This window comes from Anser cygnoides, chromosome 2, assembly GCF_040182565.1.
Source record: "Anser cygnoides isolate HZ-2024a breed goose chromosome 2, Taihu_goose_T2T_genome, whole genome shotgun sequence".
Lineage (NCBI taxonomy): Eukaryota > Metazoa > Chordata > Aves > Anseriformes > Anatidae > Anser > Anser cygnoides.
The window spans coordinates 86,558,434-86,578,386 of record NC_089874.1 but is presented as its reverse complement, the minus strand read 5'-3'; the positions used below and the strand labels follow the sequence as shown (position 1 = coordinate 86,578,386).

The 19,953-nt window shown below is 42.0% G+C and overlaps 1 protein-coding gene across 12 annotated transcripts in view; it reads right to left on the bottom strand.

The window, feature by feature from the left end:
- The window catches only part of CTNND2 (catenin delta 2), a 648,554-nt gene that overhangs the window by 408,308 nt on the left and 220,293 nt on the right, over positions 1 to 19,953 (bottom strand). Inside the window, exon 1 of one of the 12 annotated variants that reach the window (XM_066992569.1) lies at positions 17,568 to 17,798. The exons of the other annotated variants lie outside the window; for them this stretch is intronic. The gene's annotated coding sequence lies outside the window, so the exon portion shown is untranslated. Of the gene's footprint in view, positions 1 to 17,567; positions 17,799 to 19,953 lie in introns of those variants that run through there. 12 annotated transcript variants of the gene reach the window in all.

The window sequence follows — 19,953 nt, the reverse complement described above, 5'->3', positions numbered from 1 at the left end:
TTGTGCTAATTCATGGGAAATTCCCATGGTAAGAACTCACTGAGGGAGCCTTATGACAGAATCTGTCAGAAATTGAAGTGACTTCAGAATAGGTTCATGAAACACAGTGACAAAATAAACAGTACCATCTGATCTTCCAGTTTATTTCCTCAGGAGTTCTGAAAGAACTAAAAACTTGCATCGCTTAAAACTGAGGCAGTACCTGAGAACTGAAAGACACTGAATTTGGTGCCAGTTTCCGGGAAGATTTGATTTGTACCAGGCAAATAAGTAGGGCCTGTTGCATGGAACAGAATTAGCAGACACCGTAATAAACATGAACTACTTATCCAAATGGCTTCTGTATGGCAAAGTACTTTCTTAAGCAGGAGATGAAGGGCAGTAATAAAGGGTAAACTCTCACAGATGAATGTGTCCACCAATGAAGTTCTCTTTCAACATTGATTAATACACATACAACTGACGTGAAACAAGGAGGGAACAAGAGGGGACCATGTTTGCCAATGATACAGAAGCACGTATGACAGTAAGGTTGATTACATAAAGTTTTAGAAGGATCTTTTCACAGTCTGAAAATACAGGATACAAAATGGGAGATGAAGTTACAGAAGGTGATCCTCAAGGAGCAAAAACAATCTTAACTTCACATGCTCTTCACAGGCCCTTCAACTGCCTCGATATGGCTTCCATGAGTTGCATTATTTTACCTAGAAACATAATGCTGACTAGGTCTGTGGTTTCCTGGATCTTCCTCTCTGGCCTTTTTGTAGAGAGGTATAATATTTTTTTGTTTTCCATATATATGGGATTTCCCCTGAATTCCATGATCCTTCAAAGATGTTAAGGATTGCTTTTGTGATGATATCAGCCAACTATCTCAGCACCCTCAGATACATCTTCCCATGTCCCACAAAGTTGTACTTGTCTGGTTTGTACAGATGGTTCCTCACTTGACCCTTCTCTACTGTCTCTGTATGGCTATTTGTCATTGCTTCTTAACTGAGTTTTGGGGCCTGGCATTACTTGTAAAGAAGGCCAAGTACCTCAGCCGTGTCTGTGCCATTTTTAACCAACCTGCTGGCCCTATTCATCATCAGGCCCACATCTTTCTTGTACATCTGCTTCCAACTAACATACCTGCGGGAACTTGTACACTATTCTTGTTATCTCTTGCCAATTTGAGCTTCAGCTGAGCTTTTGCCTTCCTAATTGCACCTCTGCACATCGAAGCAGTATTTCTATATTCCTCTTTTTGGGAGTCTGCTCCATTTTGCACTGCTCTAGTGCTTCTTTCTCCATTTGAGCTCTCTGTAGCTCACTTTTTTCCAGCTAATTTCTTTTTATGCTTGCTCCTTTTCCTTCATAAGAGGTTAGACCTGCTCTTGTGCTTCAAGAAGCAGCTGTAGAAGAAAATCAGGACTCCAGACACTTAAACTTTCCCACTGTGTTCCTGTAATTCCAATGACATTGTAACTCTGACCCTACAAGGAACTCCATTTCTTCTGTTTTGTTCTCCAGAGTGTGAAGACTGGTGCACAGGCACTTGAGATGATGTCCCATCTGCTCCTTGCCTCCAAGGAGAGTGTCGTAGCCTCCCCTCTCACTCTGCTCCATACGTGCTTTCATATTGTCCCCTCTGGCCTTGCTTGTCTCCAGTTCTTTAACCCTAGCTTCAAGTCCAATTCATTGTTAGAGAGAATTGGAAAAGATGTCCTTGCACCTGTTTGATAAGTGGATCTCTTCTCCCCACCGTAGCTCACAATCTTAGGAGAGTGTCACTTGATTATGGAAGCTGAAATACTGTCAATGACACCAGCCACACAGGTAGATGTTGACCTAAATGATAAGCCCACTTCTGCCTGCACCCTTCCCTGGCAAAACTGAGTACAAAAATCCGAGAACCTGTCTCCTTGACTTCAACCTCAAGGTCTCTGCAATCTTGCTTAACTTTTTCCAGGTCACACTTCACAATATTACTGGTGCCCACATGCAAGGGCATTAAGTCTTTGGGCTTGATGAGTCTTGTTAGGATTCTTGATGGAAGCAGCCGACATCCCGTGACTGTGTGTCAAGTCACCAGATGCACACCAGTTTCCCACAAAAAGGACTCTCCTGCTGATGATACTCACTATTGTCCCTTCCAGAGGAATGTATTCATCCTTCCATTCTATTGCCAAAACTCTGCATCTGTTCTTCGGCTGATTTTTTTTTAAATGAGAGGGGAGCTGCTGTCTTGCTGCCACAGGTCTCAAGCTTCCAGGGTGCCTTGTTCTGCTATTCTTTCCGTATTTAAGTTTGCTTCTGATCTTCTGCTTTCTGCACAGAGGCCTCAGATACTGCCCCTGGTACGTTGCTGCTGAAGTCTTCTTTATTTCCTGCTCAGTCACCCTACTGAAACATAACTTACCTGCACTGCCTGCAGTTCCTATGCCTGCCAGCTCCAAGGTCCATCAGGGCACGTGCCCCAGAGGCGAAGCCCCTGTCCTGACCCCAGCCCAGTGAAGAGCAGCAGGCGCTCCCTGCTGTCACTTATCCAAGCGTCTGCATCCCCCCCCCCTCAGGAGCTCTGGCTGGGTCAATGCCTCCGTCATTGTAGGAACAGCCCTATGGTCAGCAGCGTCATGTCACCACCATTTGATCACCAGCTTTACTACCAGAATGTTATGCCACTGAACAAGCGTGCTAGAATCTAGAAAGCTCTGAAGTTCTGCTCTTTTCATGTCAGAAATGACGTGGCAGAACTGAAAAGATAGAGAGAAGGGCTGCAATGATGATTAAAGGTATGAAATGGATTTTCTGCCAGGAAAAACAGAGATGTGGTGCTTCCATCTGGAAAAGAAACAGCTTAGGGAGGATATGACCGACGTCTACAAAACCCTATATGGCATGTTCATTAGCTCTTCCAAACCAGAAAGTAGGGCATATCAAATGAATAAGAGGCAGACTTGGAAACAGGTGAAAGAAGCTGGTTCTTTACCTAAAAGACATGTTTATTGATGTTTACTAAACACACAATGAATTTACTGGGTTGTCGAAATATGAAAACAGGCAGGTTTTTATTATTACATTGCAGTATCATGTATTCTTTCCATCTTCTTACTCTTCCTTCCGCATACGCATATGGTCATTGGCAAAGTCAAATTGTCTGACCATGGACAGCTGTTCTCATTAGTGAAACATACATTTATTGCCACAAAACAGAAACCAGAAAACATAATCAATCACATAAATATATATATATACACACATATATACATATTCATCCACAAAACATCCGGACTCAGAATCTGGACCATTCCTCCAGTATAACACAAAATATTTTTAATGAACAGCCAAACAAAAGCCTTGCAGTATTCATTCCATGGAAAATGGAACACATGAATTTGATGCACTGTAGTGGATCTGTGGCTATGATTCTGGGAGATCAGACAAAAATGACACTTCCAGAAGTATCAGTCGTCACTAAAATAATGAAGCTGCATTCACAACAACAGTGATTACAGACTCTTGGTTCTAACACTAGTCATCAGCCACTGAAACATCAGTAGATGAAAATGGACAGAAGCATCTCTACAGGGATGTTCGTTACAGCAGAGGTACCAGATTTATAGCTACAGTACAATTACAAAACAAGAGCGCCATAGGAATCATTGGTATTGATCATCAAAATAGGAAGAAAAGAATTCAAATCAATGAATCAACTTGTTCCATAACTGCAATCAGGGTATTTCATTGACATTGCTGTTGAAGTCACCTGAAATTTAACTCATTATTACAGCAAAGACAACAATCAAAACTGGATCTAACCCTGCATGATGAATGTAGAAGCCTTATTCTGTCAACGTCGTTATCTCCAACTATTCTGTGCAAGACCAGGCACATATAATGCATATCATTACAGCCCCAGGCCATGAGTACAGAGCAAGAAGATAGGAATTCATGCTCCCTTTTCAGAACAGACTGGTTTTTGGTATCAGAGTTGCTGAAGAAAGGCAAAGTAGAAAACAAAACAAAACAACAACAACAAAAAACAACGAAACAAGCCAGACCACACTGAATTTTAACCTCAGCACCTCAAGCTAATACAATGGAAGGAAGGGGTGTGGGGGTATAAGAACTGATTTCCAGCCACAGTTTCCAAGCTATGGTTTCTCTTCTCTCCGTCACCTCCCATCTTAAATCTGCCTCCCCTGACTGCGGTGGGAACGGGGGCTCAGCGAAACGCACGCTCCCTGCTCCCTAGACCTGGCAGCGCCTGAATGCCACACGCTCCCTCTGCCGCGACCGCAGGCACCGTCTCCATGGCAGCGCGAGGAAAACCGCTCCTGCCACGAACCGAGGCCGCGCCTGGGACCTCGCTCTTATTTCACGCGTACAGATGAAGCTTGACATTTCTGAATGATCTTGGCTAGCTTAAGCTGTCAACCTGGAATGGCAAAGTACGCTTGCACAGCCTATCGAGGACACGAGATTACTCTGGCCAGTTGCAAACACCAGTCAAGCCACCTGCTCGCACACCACAAGGCAGTGTATCTCAGCACCACACTAGGCCCTAATCACGCACGATAGATATCTCTGCAGCATCGCAGAAGGGTTGAGGTTGGAAGGGACCTCTGATGGTCATCTGGTCCAAGTCCCATGCCCAGAGAGGGCCACCTACAGCAGGCAGCCCAGGACCACACCAAGATGGCTTCTGAAGACCTCCAAGGTGGAGGTAGACTCCATCACCTGTCTGAACAACCTATGCCAGTCACCCGCAAAGGACAGAAATGCGTTCTGATGTTCAGAGGGAGCCCTGTGGCCCCAACACAGCTGCAGCAGAAGGGACGAATCACCTCCCTCGGCCTGCTGGCAACACTCCCCCTAATGCAGCCCTGGAGGCCACCGGCCTCTTGTTGCAAGGGCACACTGCTGGCTCCTGTTCAACCTGGCACCCACCAGGACCTTCTGGTCCTTTTCTGCAAAGCTGCTTTCCAACTGGTTAGCCACCAGCATGTCCTGGTGCCTGGGATTAAATGGTGCAACCCTGTTTGCAACAAGACCTACCAAGGTTACTAAGGGAAATATCATCTCAGGAGCAGAAAACGTTGACTAGCCTTTCCAGAGGAGTCTCTGCAGTCCAGAATACACAAGTACTAGTGACATTTGCAATGCTAAACTATAAGAATAGAAGAAAGACTGCTTAATTTTCTGGGTCTGCTCTGTTGTCTATTCCTTGCATATTTCTGATTATGCAACCACTTGAGGAGGAAAATGTGAAATCAGACTGATTACTTAGCAAGTGCTGGGAATTTATGAAGTGATTTAGTCTTTGGCATAAAAAGGAAGCCTAAATATTTAGTGCACTGAAGTCACAGTTTTAAGCCAAATTTCATCTCTACCAAAACTTGTATTATTATTATTGTGTTGGTTTCCCACTCCTAAGCTTGATTTTTATTCAGTAAAGACTGATTTTTCTTATTACATGGCTGGCAAAGTCTATATGGTTTCCAAAAGCAAAGTCACTGGCATTAGAATGAAAGAAATAATTTAATGGGATGCACTGACTGTACTTACTCCACTCTACTTCATTTCCTCAAACAAGAGGCTGCATTGACTGAGAGAGACACTTCTCTGGCTCATGTCCATTGCACAGCAATGTCAGAAAGAGAGAGAAAGGGAGAAAGCAATACAGCCTTCCCTCCCTTGAATACATTCAAAAAAGTGGGCAGATACCCCTTTGCAACAGTGTTTCAGGATGCATTTGACAGCTACATTGGAAAATAAAGTGTCTCCAGCTACTTTATCTTTTTTTTTTCCCCCCTAGGAGCAAAACCCTCCACAAGTGTAACACTACTTCAAGGATTTTGAAAAATCTGACTCTTATAAATCAGATCCCCTCCCTTTAAGCAGCTTCATATCCCCATACAGTAGAACAGCTCCTCTCTCCTTCCAGTTCGTGCTCAACACAGGGAAGTAGTACAGAGCCCTCAGAATCACTCATCCCAGAAGCATAAAAGGCAGTCTCTACATCCAAGAGGAACTACGAAAAACTAACCCTATTTCTATTATGGAGTTTGGCAACCTCATTATTATCAGAACCTGGGGAAGAAGCCTCCTGGAGGCTGTTGAAGTGGGTACCAGTTATTTATTTTTAAACAGAGTTTTAATTTCATTTGCTGAACTTGCAGAGCATCTCTCAATCCAGGAAAACATGCTTTAGTTTACCTGCTATTGAGTTTACAAGCAGTTTTATGTACGTTACTACTCTGGGCACATTTTCTACCATTCTCATCACTATGTTTCTCAGGAAAAGAGGATGGCAAGAATCTCTGTAGCAATTGAGTATCCATTGCTCTGAATACAGGACTTAAGTCAAGATAATTCACAACATTTTACCTAGAAAAACACTCCATAATTTGACTCCCAATATGATGGGGACTACAAAATTACATACAGTGAAAGAAACTTGAGAAGCAGTCATGGGAGAAGTAGCACTGGGTTAGAAGGACAAGAACTATGTGTCCTGAAATATAAATTCAATTATTTAGAGTTGGGAAAGCTTTAGATAATCAGATACCAAGACACTGTAACTACTCAAAGTGCCAATTTTTAAATGACAACCACCATATGTAAATGATCTAATTACAAACATGAACACAAAATGCTTTTGTCGAAAACCAGCAGGAGACGTTTTGAACAGTTTAGAAAGAAGAAAAAAACACTTTAAAAATATTACTGTGTATGTACAATAACGAGGTCTCCTAATAAATACTGAATCTTATTTACTGAAGTTTTGCTGTGTGATTCAGATGTTAATTTCATGCTGCATTAAAGGAACAACAGATAAAAACCCCTTTAAATGCTCACATCAGCTTTAAAAAAAAATACAGTTTGATACAATTTTGAATTAACCTTACAAAAAAACCTGCATTTAAATTTGCAAGCCACAATGACTTATAATTTTAATAGTTCTGGTAGTGGGAATGGAGAGAGAAGGGCCTGGAAGACACACGATAACCTACTCATACCTGCAGACTGACAACAGGACCTTTTGATTGCAGTACAGCTAGATTCACCACCAGTTTTATTTATACTTAAACAGGCCTGAAGAACAATGATTAATAACTTAATGATCTAAGGAATTTATGAAAAATAATTAAGTATTCTAATATTGTACCGATTGGGTTTGGCCAAAGTTTTATTTTGTTCATTTCAGAATTGACTACATTTCTGGTTCACACACACAATAGAAAACCGAACAAAGGCAAAAATAATTCAGTTAAATAAACCTAAAGGCTTTCAGGCTTTTCTTTTCCCCCCCAAGGATGAGGTTCGAAAAGTGAGTAATTTATCTTCTCTCTCTCTCTGTAAAGGTACAAAGTGTCCAGCCTCATTTTCTCACCACAACAATAGCCTTCTAGATACCAAAACCATAAAGCAAGCCTAATGCTTAAATAAGTTTGGGAAGAAAGATAAAATTAAGAAAGCCAAAATAATAATAAAACTTTAAAAAATCTGCAACTGAGACAGTACACTCACTACATGGCTGCTGCTAGAGGTGGACTGTTTTGTAAGATTAGCAGCCTGCCATAAAATCCTTCTCCGTAACAGAGCGAACCACAACGTGACAGTAGATAAACTCCATTAGAGTGAATTTAAGCACATGTATCCATGTAGACAGAATATCCCAAACATCTGCCCATGTTTTTTTTCTGTACTCTGTTGATGCTGCTGTCATCTGGACACATTATCCACACGTCCCCTGAAACCATGTATTGCAATTTCCATCAACTGAAATTACACCTGCTGAAGAGGGCAGAACTGATCGACTACAGCTTCTCCTGCTGTTGAGCTCAGACAAGCTGTTCATGAATTCAGCAGATGTTTTAGTAAACTAGGCCAAACTGATCTTTTGAAATCAATTTTCAACTTCACAAAAAATATATATAAATAAAGAGTAAAAGTCAGTGCTCTTCACAGCTATATGTTCCCACTCGGGCGTGCTTCAGAATTTCCTCAGGGACCAGCATGAGATGATAACAAAAATATGTAATGAACAGTAATTCCCTAACACGTAGCAGTATTTTTATGTCATGACAGAAAGGCATCTGGAAACAGTAGGGGTGGTGCTGACCATCAATAGCGACTGAGCTCCCATTGGAAAGGAGGTCAACCTAGTGCCCGAAAGTTCCTGTAAAGATCACAGCAGATGCAGAAGCACTTTCATTCCCTTCACAGACTACAGATTTCATTTTTTCCAAATTGCCTTCTGAGATGTATTAATTTTTAAAGGGAACAGCACTTTTTCTTAAATAAACTTACTCTGTCATTTAGAAAAAAAATCAATGAGAAAACATGAAGTCCCTGTGCCATCTCAAAATTGCAGCTGATTTCTTCAAACTAATAAAAAACAAAGCCATTTGGTTAAGCTTTCCAGAAACATTAAAAATAAAAGTTTAAAGGAAGGAAAGTTACACAAGCAGGTTGTGCAACAGCTTGGGGAACATGCCTGTGTCCCAATACAAGTTGCACTGATTTTATGGATAGCATTTCTGTTTTTCAACAGCCAGTATTAATTAGAACTCAGACCAATGTGTTTCCTGTCATACAAACGTAAAAGTAAGGACAGGAGTCCCTGGCAGGACAAAAGATTTAAAAACAAATCCATTCAGAGTTTGTCCAAACATATATCCAGAGTCTATTCGGAGGTCATATCCAACCAGGCTATTTGTTTGGCTGCCTTATCTTGCATGCAGGCCACAGCCATCCCTGTTGTACTACTTACTAACAAAAGGAGGTTATTTTCAGAAACGAGTGTCTGGACACCTTGCCTCTACATTTATCCATGCTCATTTCCATTCTGGGGCAGTATAATGCTGATGCCGAAAACTAAAAGAATAGGAAACAGTAATAATCACTGCTGCCAGACTTTCCAAGCTGAAGCAATGCAGTAGCCCCAAGTTCTGAACATGCTACAGGAAAGAAATGGAATAAAGGGATATTGGCAGTCTAACAATATCGTAGATTTTGAGCATTCAAAATATTGAATTTATTTCTAGCAATCCAGTAACTAATAGTTGGAATCAATATCTGAATTAATTTTTGTTTTAAAAATCTCAATTTCTTTGAAAAAAAGGTTTGCAAATTCAAAAATATACTCTACAAGAAACACTTTAATCTGTATGTATTTACAGACAAAATAAAGCTGCGCTCAAAAAAAAAAAAAAGCAGGTAATATTTGCATTTGCATTTCTGTTTATGAGCAAACGAGTCTTCGCTTATCCCTAGGAGCAAATTTACTATAGCCATATGTGCAATTTCTAAGCATGTCAACAACTAAAAAAGAACACAGAATTCAGATAAAAAAACAACTTCTGCTTTTAGATGAACTCATGCAATTCCCATTGAAAAACATACCATATGCTTCAATACATAACATCAGGTAAGAGAAGGACAGCCCTAAGCCAGAGCAGCCTTCGGGAACTTAGCAAGCCTCATTCATAACAAGGTAGGATGACAGGAGCGAACATGAGTAAAAGCCTAACAGAGGAAAGGAAGTGATGCAGCACTGCCAGAATCACTTACACAGTTGGTTACTCCTAATGCGACATGCTTTATTCCTAGTTTAAAAAAAAAAGAAAAAAAAAGTGACAGTAATGTCAAAGAAAACGCTGTTTCTGAAAGTTGTATAAGCCAGAGAAGACAACTCTAACAGTCAGGAGATCCAGTACAAGTAAGACCACCATGCACTCTGGAAGAAGAGACACCCTTCCAGCTGCTCAAGACTTCCTCGGTGGTCTCATCAACCATGGAAATACTTCAAATATGAGAACACCTAAAACAACCCCAATATAATTATGATAGCTGCCCTGATGATAGGTTAGTGCTCATATGGTGTATTGGACACATATGCCTTACTTGCTGTCACCTGTTGTGATTACAAGCGACTGTCTCCTTGTCAGTGCGGTATTTCTGAACCTAAACATGGGCTGGATGGTAATCACCACCTACAAGCACGTGGCTGTTTGATGACTTTCTTGTTTACATACAACAACAATAGTTCGCAGTCCAAAGCATATGGGATTTGGCTACTAATTCCAGCAGTGAGCATCTTATCCTGTGGAACATTAGCACTCATGTCTTAAGAGCATGCACCTGCAGGAAAGTAGATGACAAACTGAAGCCGTAGCCAAAATTATCCCGCCTGTTTGTTTCTCTCAAATATCACCAAGCATGATTCCCACTGCACCTCAAAGGCTGAGATGTATCACGTCATTTCTGATGCCAAGGGTATAAATATATAATCGCATACTCAGTGGTCTATTGGTGTTTCCGGAATACCAGTACAGGTGACATTTTCTACAAATGGAGAAATTCACAAACATAGTGCATGGGCTCTGAAGCAGTGCTGTTGTTTGTATGCAAGTCATCACCCACACATGGGGAAACTGACTAAATGTTAAGATCCTGACACAACAGGCTAACAAAGATGTCCTAAACATGCAAGTCTGGGGAAGGTGCTGTAACAGCTTATCCATGAAATGAAATCCTGTAACTTTCAGGTAATGTTTTCAGGTAGTCCTCTGGATAGTGTACTCTTTGAGTGCACAGAAGAACTCCTTCCCAATCTCTTGATCCATCCTACTTTAGTGGAACCTAATATCCAAATGCATACAAGAACACTGGAAAGGTGCTTTGGGTCTCACTCAACACATGATGATGGATCTGTAAGTCTTGCTGCTTGCTTCCTTCCTTCCAACCATCAATCTCCTGTTAGCATGCTGTTAAAGAGCAGCAGCTTTTCCCTTGGAGTTGGAAGGATTGATCTCTGAGCTAGAAGTCTGAACAAAAAACAGACCCTGAGAACCTTTTAAAGGATCTGCATATTGTTTATCCTCCTTTTCCCTCCCCGAAGTCTAGACTTATCTTCAGGTCCAGTACAGAGCTATGACTACAAAGCAAGTTAACTTCTGGCCTAGTCAGCCAGCTGGAAGTGAGCACTGAGCTCCTCAGAACAAAGGAAAGCATGCCTGAGTTAAAGTCCTAAACATACCAGAACTTAGTGACAATATATGACATTCGGCTCCTACAATATTTATTACACACTACACAGGTTCATATGATAATTTAACATTAAATTAATGACGTAATTTTAAATTACCGTTAAGCACTGTGAACATAACACACTGTCAAAGTAAAAGGTACTGTGAACAAAACTGTTAGGAACAGTGTTTTGTGAAATGTTATTCTTCAAAGGCAACTTGTGGAATGAACACAGCATTACATACATGCTCCAGATAAAATTCTTATTTAAATGCAGAGCTCATTTTGATATTGTTTATATTTAGGTAAATCTGCACAGCATATAAATATGCATGTGCTTTTAAACAACTGCAGAACTTTATTTAAGAGGGACAGTGGCATTTGAAAAGCCCTGTTATGGGTACACTTTAAAAGAGAAAGTTTTCCTTATTTAAATATTTATTAGAATAAATTGCATAGGGTACCTAGAGCAATAGCAAAATAATAGCTGAAAAGCTAACAAAATAATAGCTATTTCACCTTGGAAATAATATTAGAACAATGGTCTTAAAAAAAAACAAACAAACAAAAAAACACAAACACAACCAACACCACAATAAAACACGGATTGTCTGCACATCAGTAAATGCAGCTATCTGTGGTAATGAGATACTGGAGGTGCATTCTGATCTGCTCTAAAAATGGATGTGAGAAACATCCAGAGTTGAAGCCCTATGACAAAAATGAATGAAAAATCTATATACTCCATTATGTTACTGAAAATAATTTCCTACCCCTATAACTACAATTTCACTACATTTCATGTTTTGATTGTGAATGCACAGCATCTCTTACAGAAGCTGTATTACTTCTGATGAAAATTACTAGCATTACTGCACCAGAGAATCCAGGCTTAAAGTAAACTGAGTCAGAAGAAGGAAATATGGTTAATGCAACACCTACTCAATACATGTTTTATACTACATATGAGTATGCGAATAGTTAGAATAAAACTGCTCTAAATTATTTTCTATATGCTTGTTCAATTAATCATTTGGAAGAAAAAAACCAACAAACTATTAATCTAATCCTAGCACCACCATATCACTTATTGGGAATGATTTTTTAGGTATCTGTGCTTTGTAAGAATTAAAATAAGTCAGTCTTTGAAGCGTAATAAACATTGAGCCCATGCTTTTCTACTGTGACATCTAACCTCATGACTGTTTAGAAGGAAACAAAACTTGATAAGGATACTGAAGAGTTAGTTAAAATGTTTTTCACAGTTTATGTACAAAATATGTTTTTTGTTCTTTTAACCACATCTTACTAGGTGAACAGCTTCAAGCAATTTATGTAGATAAAGCAGGTGATGTTTCCTCCTCCACAGGTTATGCCAATATGTGATTTCATTCAGTATGCCCAAAGTCACTTAAAGCAGTTGTGCATTTGCTGAAACAACGTTACACAAGACCACCTATGACTCCTGAAAGCTCAGTTAAGTCTCTTCCACAGCTGGAAGTATACCATACAGCAACCCAGCACAGACCTACCTTCTCTAGGTCAGTTAAGCTGCACTAACTTCAATAGATCTCATTATCTTTTTTTAAAACCATCTGAGAACTTGTTCTGGCTTTTATTGCAAGTCACTGATTTGGTTAGGAAAGGGAAAGCACCGGAAACAAATCAAAAATATATTCTTTAACCCAGCAGCCACAGGTTTCCTGCTTGATGGCACTGAATTTCACATGAGAACCAAGGGACGGTTCCCTCCCAGGCTAATGGCAGGGACTAAACTGACAGAAGCTTTTCTGAAGGACTCACAGGGTAAGTCTGAGCACCAGTTAGGTGGGAAGTTTTCTAAAAACTGTCATAGCCTAGGAGTATTTGGCTGTGCACAGATAATGGCTTCTAGAATTAGGGAGAGACAAAAAAAAAGTCACTGGGCAGTGAGAGCTGGAGACAAGGAGCACAGCCCGAGCACGAGGAGAACTTGCTCCTCACAAAAAACTCACACTGAGCCATTTGTATGCTCAACACTCCATCTGAAATTTGGCCACTGAATTTTTTAGCGCATCCAAACCAGATGAGTCAGCTGTGGAGCCAAAGGAAAGCTGCTCTGAAACCAGAGCAGTGCTGATGCATAACACTTCAACCTTGAAGGACAGAAGAAAAAACTTAGGCAATTTTTTTAAATCTCTGCTAGCAGATCTTTTTATTTTTCTGTACTAATTGACAATTTATCATCTCTTGCAGAAGAATTTGAAGTTTTCCAAGTTATAAGTTTCATTGCTTATTGACCAACATGTGAGAACAAACAGCTTTAACAGTCCAAAAGAAAAACATTACAAGGTTCATGCTATCACTGGGCCCAGTGATAAAATATTGGCCCATCTAAAGATGGGCCACTAAAATAACAGTAAAAAACAAAACAAAACAAAAACGTATGTAACACAGACTCTTCACTTTTATGTTGCTATCTACATTTTAGCCAAAAGTAGCCCTGATATTATTGATGATGGATGAATTTTCATATCTATGCAAGAGAACGTGTTAGATTTTGGCATATCCCTTCAGCACACTTGTAAACTCTGAAACTTGAGAAAACTTGAGAAAAGTTGAAGTTGTACACATTGAAAAGTGAACTCAGCACTGAACCAGGTCAGCTGAGGTAAGAAATCAAGATGGAACTGCCTATTAATGTTGAAACTTTACCAATAAATTCACTCAAAAACAAGAGTGAGGGGAGCAATAGACAGAGGCTAACTCAACCATGTTTTACCTTAGAAATACCACAAGGAAACTGAAACACATGAAGATGCAGTGGTTTCACAAGTAAGAGATGAGCACCTGCACAACCAAGGCTGGAATGAGGATGCTTTTGTTTCCTGTGCAGTTTGCTGGGCCACATTGCGGGCTGGAAAAGCAGCCTACTTTTCTCTCACCACAGTATACAGCTAGAAAGCAAACTATGTACTAGAAAGCAAAGACATCTGCCTTCAGTTCCCAAATGAACTATTTGCTACCACTCCACCACAAATATCCTTAGACAACACTTGTACAACCCTAGGAGAATGGTTATAGTCAATATAAATCTTTATTACATGATCAAATTATCTTAGCACACGCCACACACACTCACTGATGATACTATTTAAACAATGCAAGCCTTCTTTTAATGAAGAGAAAAATCAATTCATCACTATCATCACTATTCATCACTATCAGCAAAATGAAGGCCACAGCAAGACAACACACAGTGACATCTTCCTGAGTGCCAGCTGATCATCAAAGGACCTAATGTTATATCTCACAGTTTCAAATATTATCTGTTTCACTGCCTGAAGTTTCAGCAGAGGCTGTCATTGAACGCTCATTTCATTCTCTTACAGCCTTTCTTAGCCCAGCAGGGAGAAGCATCCAAACTGTTAGCTTCTCCAACAACTTCTACAGCTGTGGAAGTTGTTCAGCTTCAGGATATTTCAATCCACCGAGAAGAAAAACTTTTAGCATTGGTCAAAGCACAAGTTTTACACAACATTAATAATTTTCAGGCACTATACTAACTGTACTTTATGTTTTTTTCCTATCCACTCCCAAGTTTTGATCTGTCCCGCTCCACTCCTCTGCTGTACAACCAAGGCCCTGAGCCGAGCAGCACGGTCACGCACCGTAACTAGAGGGTGAGGCGCAGGGCGTGCAGGGAGAGCCCTACCCTGACTGGCAGCCAGCTGTGTTTCCCAGGGCTTTTTCTTCCAGATCCTGAAAAAACCTAGTTCGGTAGCATTTGACATGGACTGAGACAGATTCACAGCTCTGCAGCCACACAGGGCACATGTTCAAGGCTGAGAAAATGAGGTGCCCGCCCTAAGTATCAGGCAAGCTTTTTCAAAGGCAAATTAATGGAATGGCCACATTGAGAGCTTCACGCCAGAGGTCGAGACCTCTGGAGGAAACTATTCGTAACAGCGTGAACTGCTGCTAGCACTCTTCTGAAAGGACCTCTTTGGATCTCAAATTTGAAGTTTCTCATTAAAATGTTCCCAATTATTTCCTACAGCACTGATCTCTAATTAAAAAAAAAAAGTTTTTTAAAAAATCAAGAAAACCCCAATAAAAGAATGACCAATTTCATATACCAGATTTAAATGTAGGGCTAGCAGTGTCCATCAGATGCACTATTTACTCCCCCATCCGAACATCCAACCCGATAGCGGCATGTTACATCTTGTGTTAGATCAAGGCTTGCCGTTTTCTGTTACTTCTGCCTAAGAGAGAGAAGTCCCTAATATATTTAAGATACTGACATGCATTCAGCTTATACACATATTTACATACATGCATGCACACACACAAACGCAGCAAGTGTATCATGGACCCACTGTATGAAAAGCTACGTAAAATAAGGAAAAAGTCTCTACTGTAAAAAAAGTATCACTACAAAAAAAGCATGTCAAGACCTTCTATTTAGTAGGTTATTAGGATGATTTTTTCCTACAGGCACACAGCAGTTTTGTCACATCTCTGTCAGTTATCTTTGGGTCCAGCAAATAAAAGCCTAAAGCAGCAACTAGAAGACTGAACATGACTTTGTTTGTTTTTTTTTTTCCCTTCTTCTTTTTATGGAAAAAAAGAAATTATACCTTCTGCTTATGACTATTTTAATGAAGGAATGCCTAAGTTACTGATACGTTATTAGTTTCTACATAAACAACTTCCACCTGTATAATAAAAATCACTGAAGTAATTCCAACTTTGCCTTGAACTTACAAAAAAAATCAAGATATACATACGGTTGAATTAGTACAGTTACTCAGAAATTGGTGGAGTAATACTAAAGATAAATTTGGCCCATTATCTACCTGCAAAGCACAAATGAATAATGCAAATGTGCATGCAAAGGACCATGAAGTCTCTCAGCTTAGCAATGCATTTAAAATGTATCACTAACTTTCAGCTTCTTGAAATATTTATCAGCTGCACTGGGTTCCACAGAGCGCACTCGATTAGGGACTTCACCGAATTTGGATTTCTCCGCCTGACTCAGGGGATTTTAGAAAAGGAGTCTGAAACCAAGCCCTAAGGCAATGTCAGGTCCATCACTGCTGTCAGCACGCACTGCAAAGTTCCTCATTAACCGGTCCTGGTTCGCCTCAGTGCCCACCCCACATCCCACCAGACCGGGGTCTCCACACCTTGCGTTTCGGAGGAAGGGAGAGGAAAACAGGACGCTTCTCATGTTTAGCTTCAGAAGCCACTAACAAAAAGCTGCGTGCAACCAGAACTAGGAACAAGCTTGGAACAACTGGGCAAAGCATTTAAGCTACTGAATGACTGTCAAATGCTGATTTAGTTTCACCAAACTTTTTTGAGATAAAATTATTTCCTCATCTTGAGGTGATTAAAATAGTTTCGTTGGTTTATTAGGGGTCAGAACATTCAAAGCAAGAGTTTTCATGCTGAACACTCCAGAATATGCAAAAAAAAAAAAAGGGGGGGGGGGGGGGGAAGGCAGGGTGGGGAGAGAGAGAGAGCAGAAACCAGTCCTTACCTTAAGACTGAGCAATAAGGCTGGTTTAATCTAGAAAGCTTTTTGTTTCTAACAACATCTAACCCCTATGGGGCAATATCAAAAGAGAATTCCCTGAAAGATGTATGTTTGATTCATTATGAGCTTTTGGAGGGTACACGCTTTTTCATTTAAGCCGAAAACCACTCTCCCCTAATAAACAGTATTAATCCACAACAACGTACTTCTGCAGTATCTCGAGTCAATACCTAGAACCAATCTATCGCTCTGTACACTTTTTCTGTAGCAAGTACTAGACACAGGGGGATTTGTTTTTCTCTCAAGCTTTTCAGATATTTCTCTTGAATTCGGCCAAAAGATGAGGCCAGTAAATAACCTGTTACTTTACACGCAGATCTGTACGCAGACCCGTGCCAGAACACAGTCCGTGCTCGGACTGCTTCACGCAACTCACTTGCGCATGAAACTAATTTAGTTAGCTCCTTGAGCAGTCAGTCCCATTTCCCTGGGACTTCAGCAGCACCAGGTGAGTTGAGCAGGTCGTAACCGTGCATCGTTTTCGCTAATCTTCTGTAACGAGTTTCAAGTTAGCCGAGCCATCTACGCTTAAGTCTACCTGGAAAGCTTACTGAGGACTTTGAAGTTACACAGAATTACGAGGGACGCAAATCCCACTCTCACTTACTCAATATGATACTCTGACAAGAAAGAAGAAGAAGATATCAATCTTCTGGATACAACTCTGTTTATGGAGCAGCTTTTCTAGGGTAAAAGCGCACAGCAACAGGTCCGCGCGCCCAAAACGCACTACTTGGAAGAGACACCTCGGGGCAAGAGAGATCAGCCCGTTAGATGCCTTATCTCGGCGGAACGCCGCCTTCGCTCCACTCTTCACCCGAGGCAGGCTGCAACAAGCCAGAGTCCCCGGCCAGGACAGGCAGGAGGAGCGCGGCACGGCCGCCACCCAGCCGGCTCCAAAATGGACGCCCCGCGCCCCTCCGCCCCGCAACCGCCGCCGCCCCCGGCCCCTTACCTGCGCCGCCCGCCCGCCCGCAGCGGCTTCAACCCCTCAGGGCACGGCGCCGCCCCCCCGCCGCCACCACCTCGGAACCGCGGCGAGGGCACGGCGGGGAGCGCTGCCGGACATCCCCGGGGCAGGGGCAGCAGGAGCAGGAGCAGGAGCAGCGAGCCGCCCGCCCGCCCAGCCGGCTGGGCCGAGCGCAGCCAGGCACAAAGGTCGCCATGGCAACAGCGCGCGTGCCCCCGCCGCGCCGTGCAGGCAACGTCTCATCACCCCGCCCCGCCCCGCCCACCGCCCGTTCCCGCCCGGCGCCCCTCTGCGGGCAGCCCCGCGCCCCATGATGGCGGCGTGCCCCGTAATGGCGCCCCGTGGCGCCGCGCCCCTTGCGCCGCCTGCCATCTCCAGGCGAAAGTCGCCCGGCCGCTGTAGGACCTCGAGACGGCGCAGCCTGGAGCTGAGTTCACCACAAGCGGGGCGGCTTGCCTTGGCGGTCCCCACAGTGTGAAGCACCGTGTTCTGGGCGCTTGCTGCTGCTTTTAAACTTGGCGGAGTTCGCCACAAGCAGCTATGAATCTTTTCTATTAAATCATAGAGCCGTATTGTAGGTTCATAAAGTACGCATGAATCATAAATCATACAATCATATCGTAGATTCATAAAATACAACTGAATTATATCACCTAGACTGTCCCTCAACTAACGGCACACTGAGCCAGCAGCACTCCCCATCACCCCCCATCGCTCATACCCACACCTTCATGAGCACTTGCAGCACCAACAGGCGAGGCTACAAGGCGAGGGCCACCTGCCTCTCCCCTCCATCCTGCCCTTGGCCCTGAGCCCAGAAGCAGCTGCCCCTGTAGGACCCTTCACGCCCACCCCTGCAGGCCTGCACTGGCCTGGCAGGAGAGGCCTCGGCAGGAGGAGATGCCAAAGATGGCAACAAAGCAGAAGCAAAATGGTTGACGATTCCCACAAACTCCTGCCAGATCGCTGGGGATGCGGTCGCGCTTGGGAAAGCTTATTATGGGTCTTTGGAGAGAGAGGTGCAAACGGGTAAGCGACTCGATTATTCCGCTCAAGTCGAAAAGGCTTAGCTTGCTCCCAAGGATCTCCTGCTCAAGTGCCTTCTTCACACTACACATCGCAGTTGGCCGACATCTACACAATCTGAACGCTGGAGGATAACAGCTATTTGATTATTTTGTATACAAGGTTCTTTCATGAAAAACAGCCTTCTCTTTCTTTCACAGAAATATGAGCTTCATATTCAAATATTTCATCTGAATAAAACTGCATCAGCTTAGACTCCAAAATGAGCACTTCCCTTAATGATGCTTTTAATGAAAGTAAATGTACTCATTTTACTTAAAAAAAAAAATTCACAGTACATACTCTTCATTATTTGCTGGCGATGTTTAGCTAAAAGGCTGATGGATTAGACTACTTGCATTTTATCCTTGAAAAGGAAAAAAATAATATTCAATCTAGATTTTCAAGAAATAGTTCCTTTCTACTTATGAAGTAGATAGTAGTCCCCTTTTCTGAAACATGATGGTCAAGTACCTACCATCCTCTATCAATCAACAACTTGTACCATTAGCAACTGGGAGTCATAAAATTTCAGTGCGCATTTCAGTAGTCTTCTCTCTAAATGTCACAGTGGAGCTCAGGTCAATTCTGCCTCATTTTATAGCACACCGGATATGCATTTGAGAAGGAAGAGCGACATTTCGGGGTCTGAAGAAAATAAACAACCAGTGCTGACTCAGTTTCTACCAGCCTTCCCTAGGATAAATCCACCCTCCCTGGGGCAGAGGTGAGCACAGGGGCTCCCAGAGCTCCCCAAAAAGGGGTCAGAGGGAAGAAAGGAAAGTGACTAAGCAGGCTCAGATGTGCACCTGGGCTTAGCATTAAGAACTTCTTTTAAACACCTGAGGAGGCCAGTGCTCTAACGGAACAGGATGCCACCAGCTGTTTCTCTCAGAAACTTTTGGAAGGAGAAATCACAACAATTAACTGTATTTCTAAAATTTCAAGGATGTAAAATGTTGCTGGGGGCAATGGATGGAAAATACCTTGTAAAGCCCTTTATTTTAGCTCCCAAATTGCAAACATACTGGCTTCCTTGTAACTCTGCCAAGCTGTAAGTGTCACTTAAGGAGAACAATGGAACAATTTATTGTTGTTCTCTGTTGCTGCCTAGGATGTAGAAAGAAGATTGTTTATGATAAATTAAAGGTCACAAATAAATGGCAATTTAATAGAAGAAAATCTACTCCACATGAAATAATATCTCCAAGGGGTAATTAATTATGCAGCAGTCTGAGCACGTTCTGTTTCATTGAAACATTGTGAATGGCCATCCTGTTTCATTTCAATGTGCTAATACGCATCA